Source organism: Orycteropus afer, unplaced genomic scaffold, assembly GCF_000298275.1.
Source record: "Orycteropus afer afer isolate SDZICR_OR568_19922 unplaced genomic scaffold, OryAfe1.0 scaffold00481, whole genome shotgun sequence".
Lineage (NCBI taxonomy): Eukaryota > Metazoa > Chordata > Mammalia > Tubulidentata > Orycteropodidae > Orycteropus > Orycteropus afer.
Window position 1 is genome coordinate 18,379 of NW_006922068.1, and position 6,695 is coordinate 25,073.

Sequence of the window (6,695 nt, forward strand, 5' to 3'; positions counted from 1 at the left end):
TAGGATTGCCCAACCTTCCTTCCGAGGAGTGGCTGGTGGGTTTGAACCGCCAGCCTTCTGGTTAGCAGTCAAGTGCTTTAGCCACTATACTACCAGAGCTCCTAGAGCTCTCCTTTAGTCAATCATAAACCATTTATACCACCCAGGGACCTGAACATAAGATCCTCAATCATAGAAAGTAAGGCTTCTATTGACTTTGTACTGTTCTGACTTCCCTGTGACTCCCATCCCTACTCTGTTTGAGTTACACACACAAGACCTGAAAGAGTCAATTGTATACACACAGCAGGCACTACATGATCCACAGATTTATTTTCTTACAAATTTTCTGAAACAAGTGAAGGATTAAAAAGCCTGCAAATAACGTAGCCTTTATTTTAGAGATATTTACTCTTTTTGTTTTAAAATAGTAACAACATCATTTCCTTGTTATAAGTGAAGAGTTAAAAAAAAAATGTTTTCAAATATTTTTCAGTATCAGTATAGGTCCTGGTCACTACTTCCTTGGACCCCTGTTGTGTACATGTTGTCACTTACTTGCTATTGACCTGCTCAATTGGTACTCACTTCTTCTCCACCCTGTCAAAACCCACAGCCCAGCAGAGACCTCCCCACCATCTGCTAGGGCTCATTCACGTGCAAATACTCAGGCATTTCAAAGCCTCATCTCAGCTCCTCTCTTCTTTGTTTCTTCCAAGTGAGAGAAAACAGCTGTTATAGTTCTTCTTCTCTGTTCCTCATAAATTCAAAAGAAAAACAGAAGGTAGTGCTTGTCGGATAATTTTGAAAAATCATTGTTCCTGGCATTTCGCAAAGTAGCAAGTAAGGTTTCTTTCTTTTCTTTTTTTATGGTCATAGTTAGTCCTGCGAGGTCTGACTATGTTTTGACACAAAACTTTGAAGCCTTAGTAAGCAGACTGACATGTTCTATGTCTCTTCTGGCTTGTCCTATCTACAAAGCGGCAGACAACACAAATGCAAGAGTCTTCTTCAGTCAGGCTTAGGGAATGAGACCTCAAGGGCTTTGCAATTAAGGCGTTTTGCTTTTAAGTCAGAAGTTACATCAGGTAGTACTGTCACTACAGATCCTAGATTCTCAGCCTCTCAGTTGCAGCAATACGAGCAGAGAACACTAAACAAAAAACCAAACTCACTGCCGTGGTGTGGGATCTGACTCATAGGGACCCCTCTTTGGGTTTCCGAGGTGGTATCTATGGAAGTAAATTGCCCAACCTTCCTTATGAGGCGTGGCTGGTGGGTTTGAACCGCCAGCCTTCTGGTTAGCAGTCAAGTGCCTTAGGCACTATGCTACCAGAGTTCCTAGAGAACACTCTAGTGTCCTACATTTCAGATTTCAATAAATACAGGGATGTTCTTTTCTTTTTTAAACTTTTTATTGTGATCTGGGTAAAATTTTACAAAACAGATTCATTTCACATTCAACAGTTCATACACATTTTGTTTTAAATGAAAATGAAATGAATTTAATTAAATTAAATGAAAGCAATAAGAGAGAGTTCTTTTTTATTCCACCTCAGCACAATCTGAATATTGTATCTTCGCACATTGTCTCTATTCTACACCCTAGAGCTGCCTTTATGGGAATATGTCATGTTGATGAATACAAGAAAATAATAAATACCAGGCTCTATGGCTGTTTTGCATTATCACTTCAACTCACGGAATTTCAGAGAAAGGGGAACATGAATAGACATGACAGGAAGAAAAAAAAAAGGTACACTGCAGCCAATTTTGAAACCAAAGGGCCAGCCCCCTACCCTTATACCATGTTTGTGTATACCCTTGGCTTTCATTTGGTATGTCAGAGTCTCTTGGAACCCAAACTCAGTTTGTCTATGCTGATGAGTATGATTAAAAATAAAAATAAAACTCCTAGAAATAAATCAATAGCTTTGGTCAGGGAAGTAAGATCTACTTCCTTACAAGTGAAATCATTCATTAACTCTCATCTAGGCCTTAAGATGAGCCCAGTATAAAAACTAGTTGCTGTTGGGTCAGTTCCGACCCATAGCTACCCCAGTGTGTCAGAGTAGTACTGTGTTCCACAGGGTTTTCAATGGCTGGTTTTTCAAAAATAGATCTCCGGGTCTTTCTTCCAAGGCACTCTGGGTGGATTCGAACTATCTATCTTTTGTTTAGTACTGTTGTTGTTGTTGTTATGTGCCTCTCCTTGGGTTTTTGAGGCAGCATCACTACAGAAGTAGATTGCCCCATCTTCCTTCCAAGGAGTGGCTGGTAGGTTTGAACCTCCAGTCTTCTGGTTAGCAGTCAAGTGCCTTAGGCACTATTTGTGTCACCCAAGGATCCTGAACCTAGCATACCAAACCAAACCAAACCAAACCCATGCCATAACATCAATTCCAACTCATAGAAACTGTATAGGACAGAGTAGAACTGCCCCATAGTGTTTTCAAGACAGTAAATCTTTATAGATGCAACCGCCCCAACTGGAGGGCTGGTGGATTCAAACTGCCAACCTTTTGGTTAACAGCTGAATGTTTTAACCATTACTCTATCAGAGCTCCTGAGCCCAGTATAGATGTGTGTATTTTTGGTTCCTTCAATCAGTAGAACTGAAGAGAGAGGATTAGAAAAGTCTAGGCTGGTTGAGAGAGGTGGTGGATGGGTGGGGGAGGTTCCTCTTATTAAATATACTATCTCCCCAGATGCTAGCTTCCTCTCCTTCTCCTTCCTAGCTCTTAGGAGTTTGTGGGAGAAGGAGATTCTGGCAATTCATTCTGAATTCATTCATAGCATAGAATCCATTGATTTAAAGTCAATCTGAAGTTTGAGTTTACACTACCCTTTGCTTCTTTCAAGGACAAACTAGCTAGATCTAGATATGTGCAGATTGAAATGCATACTTTCAAAATCTTCCTTTCTCATCATAGAATCTTTTTCTCATTTAACATTTGGGTACATTGTCTAGATCAATAAAACATGGTCAAAGAAGAGGAGAGTCTGAAAGAGAAGAAATATATAAAGTATTTTTTAACATCGTATTCCTAGCTAAGACTATCCATTTCCTAGAATTCTTGCCTGCCAGGCAGAAGGCCTGGGTTTGATTTCCAGCTAAGGCACCTCAAGAACAGCCACCATTTGTCTGTCAGTGGAGGCTTGCACGGTGCTATGATGCTGAATAGGATTCAGCAGAGCTTCCAGACTAAGACAAGGAAGAAAGGCCTGGAGACCTATTTCCAAGAAACCAGCCAAAGAAAACCCTATAGATCACAACAGTCTGATGGTGCATGGGATCTCCATGAGTCAGGGACCAACTTGAAGGCAGCTAGTAATATCATGTGGTAGAAACAAGAAAAAAAAATCGACTAAGTTTAACAACTACAACAAAAAGTAAATACAAATATTGCCTGTTGATTGCAAACCTAACCTACATTGGAATCCTCCAGTCTTTTCTCTATTCTGTGTATAACCAGGGCTAGCCTGGTGGGAAGGCTGCAAACATCCCAACATGGCAGTCTTTAAGGTTACCATGAAACCCTTGGTGGAGAACATTTGCCACAAAGTGCCTGTGATTGCAGTGTATCCAGAACATGATCACACACCCCCGTCAGTCAAACCACAGACTCAAACACAATGTCCAGCACTCAGAGCCCACACATGGATTTTTAGGTTGTAATAATCATATATAATGTCTACCCACTAGTTTAGAAGCTGGATGGGAATAGGGGGAAAAAATGTCCTGGTTATACTAAAAGTATTTTTTTTTTTTTTTTTTTTGCAGTCAAGGCAATAATGACGAATTTGGATATAATTTAGGAGAACACAAAACAACAGAACCACAAAAAGACAAAAATGCAAAGTACATTTTGCATTAAAAGACATTTGCATTTTGGTTAGAAAGCAGACCTGGTCCAATCGTAATTATGTTTAATGTGTATCATTGTGGAGGCTAATGTTTGTGTGTAGATGAAATCTGTGGCTAGTGTTAGCTCCTGCCTCTTCTGGAGACCCAATGCTGTTATCCCACAAAGAATAATGTACAGGCTAGAGTTAAAATGGTTTTTGAAACTAACCCTCTGCCTATTCCTTTGCATATCTCAAACAGGGAAAGCTCCCTAATTTTTGGTCAGGATCTGACAATTGTCCAGAATTATGATGATATCCGTTGGAGAATAAAATTAGCTATTACTTATATAGCACTTACTATGTGCTATATAAACACTTTATATGTGCCAATTTATTTAAGAATTACAACTCTATCATTATTCTCATTTTACAGATGATGAAACTGAAGCATGAAGAGGTTAAATAACTAGTCCAAGATTATCCAATTAGTCAGTATTGGGTGACAAATACCAACCCAAGTAATCTGGCTTCAGAGCCTTTGCTCTTAATCACTATAATAACCTGCCTCCAACTCACCCAACAGTATTGTGGAAGAAAAGGCCTGGTGAGCTGCTTCCATTAAGATTATAGCCAAGAAAACCCTATGTAGCAATATCTTTCTATAACATATGGGATTGCTATGAGTCAGAATCAACTGGGTGGCAACTAAGAACAGCAACAAAGTTTAAGCAATTAAGGCATAGTGCTTTCAATAGCCCCATATGTGTGAAGGGAAAAAACAACAAAAAACTCCCTGCCATGGAGTTGATTCCCATTCATAGCCATAGGGTTTCCAAGGTTGTAAATCTTTATGGAAGCAGACTGCCTTATCTTTCTTCTGTGGAGTGGCTGGTGGGTTCAAACCACCAACCTTCTCATTAACAGCCAAATGCCTTAACCACTGCACCACCAGAGCTCCTTGTGAAAAGCTGGACAATGAAAAAGGAAGACAGAAGAATAACTGATGCATCTGAACTGTAGTGTTGGTGAAGAATATTGTCTATGCCAAAGAATGAGCAAATCAGTCTTAGAAAAAATACAACTAGAATGCTCTTTAGAAGCAAGGATGGCAAGACTTCAGCTAACAGGCTTTGAATAGGTCACCTGGAAAGACAAATTGCTAGAAAAAGTCATGATGTTTGGTAAAGAACTGTGTCAGTGACAAGGAGGGAAATATTCAACAAGATGGATTATCACAATTGCTACAAAAATGGATTGAAACATAGCAATGACAATGAAGATGGCCCAGGACTGGGCAGTGTTTCTTTCTATTACACATAAGGTCTCTATGAGCTGGAAGCAACTATTACTTTGATTTTATTCCTCTAGAGATTTTAGAGATATGGAAAGTGAGGCTTAGGGAGTTCAAGTAACATTCCCAGAATGAGAACACTCCCAAATGCGATAAGAAATCAAAATTCTTTCTATTATGCTACCTTGCCTTGGTTGGTGATGGTTGACAAAACACGGTAAACATAATTAATGTCACTGAATTGTACATGTGAGGACTGTTGAAATAGCAATTGTTTTGTTATATGTATTTACCACAATAAAAATGTAAGAAATTATTTACTATGTCACATGCTTTCATTGTATATTCCTTAGTTTAATGATAAACTTATGATTCTGTTGGAACCCTCCAAGGTTCAACTGAATGCTAGCACATAGTTATCTCTTAATAAATATCTGGCCATTATCCAATCAAACAGGGATAGACTGGGGATCACTGCTTTAAACCATACAATCTTCTATGTGGATTTAGCTAACTCCCATCTGGTGTGCATTTTCCTGCCAGTGCATTTTAAACTCCTTAGGATTTCCAGCCTCCCTCCAGAGAAAAAGACACTGTCATCAAAACATGAGAATTAAGTTGACTTGTTATATATGTGCTATTAAGAAATCACCCTATGAGTTTTAGGCACACTAAAAATTAAGTGTCTGAAAACACAAATTTTATAGCTTCCCCAAGACTTTTGAGCCCACATGGATGGTTCAGAAGATTAAGAGTGGCAGCATATCAGCCAGGGATTTGAAAAATCAAGTCATGTTCTTCCTCTACTTAAGTCAATAGTAAGGGTAAAGATTTTGCAATCAGAAGCTCACTAGTGATTTCACTGGGAAAGTACTCAGCAACAGAATTCCACTTAATTCCTACCCAGCTGGATGGGAGCTGCAGCCCAACAGTAGCCAAGTGTGTCACCCTCATAAAATATGACACAGATGCATTCACAGAGCCGAGATATTGAGGCCCTAAAAATAGACTCTTTTTATATTGGTGTTTTCCCTAACTACAGCCGCACTGAAAGAATTCATGTGTTCACAGTTCAACTTTTCCTTCTATAGCATTGTTAAATTACATGTTGTTATGGCCACTTCCAGTGGGCTCAGAACTATTTTTCACTGTAAAACACGGCCATGTGAAAACTACCATCTGACGATCAAATACCTCCACTCTACATTACCATGGCCACCTGAGGAGAAGGGATTTCTTTAGCTTTTGGAAAATAATAAATGCTTAATCTCAGGAAATTATGATTTCTTATATGTGAACTTTTAAAGGGACGCTGCTCTTGCGCTCTTGTTGAACTTTAGCCATCAGAGCATTATGTTTATTTTTAACAATGAGGACATGAGACTGTTCATTGGAAGAGTAGCAGAGGCAAGATCAGAATGCAAAAATCTGTGATAATGACATATTATAATAATACTAGGACTTTCGACTTCAGTAGGACCAGCATACTTCAGTATGGATTACACCTCAACACAAAGAAAACAAAAATCCTCAAAACTGACACAATAAGCATCACGATTACTAGAAAAAAAGATTG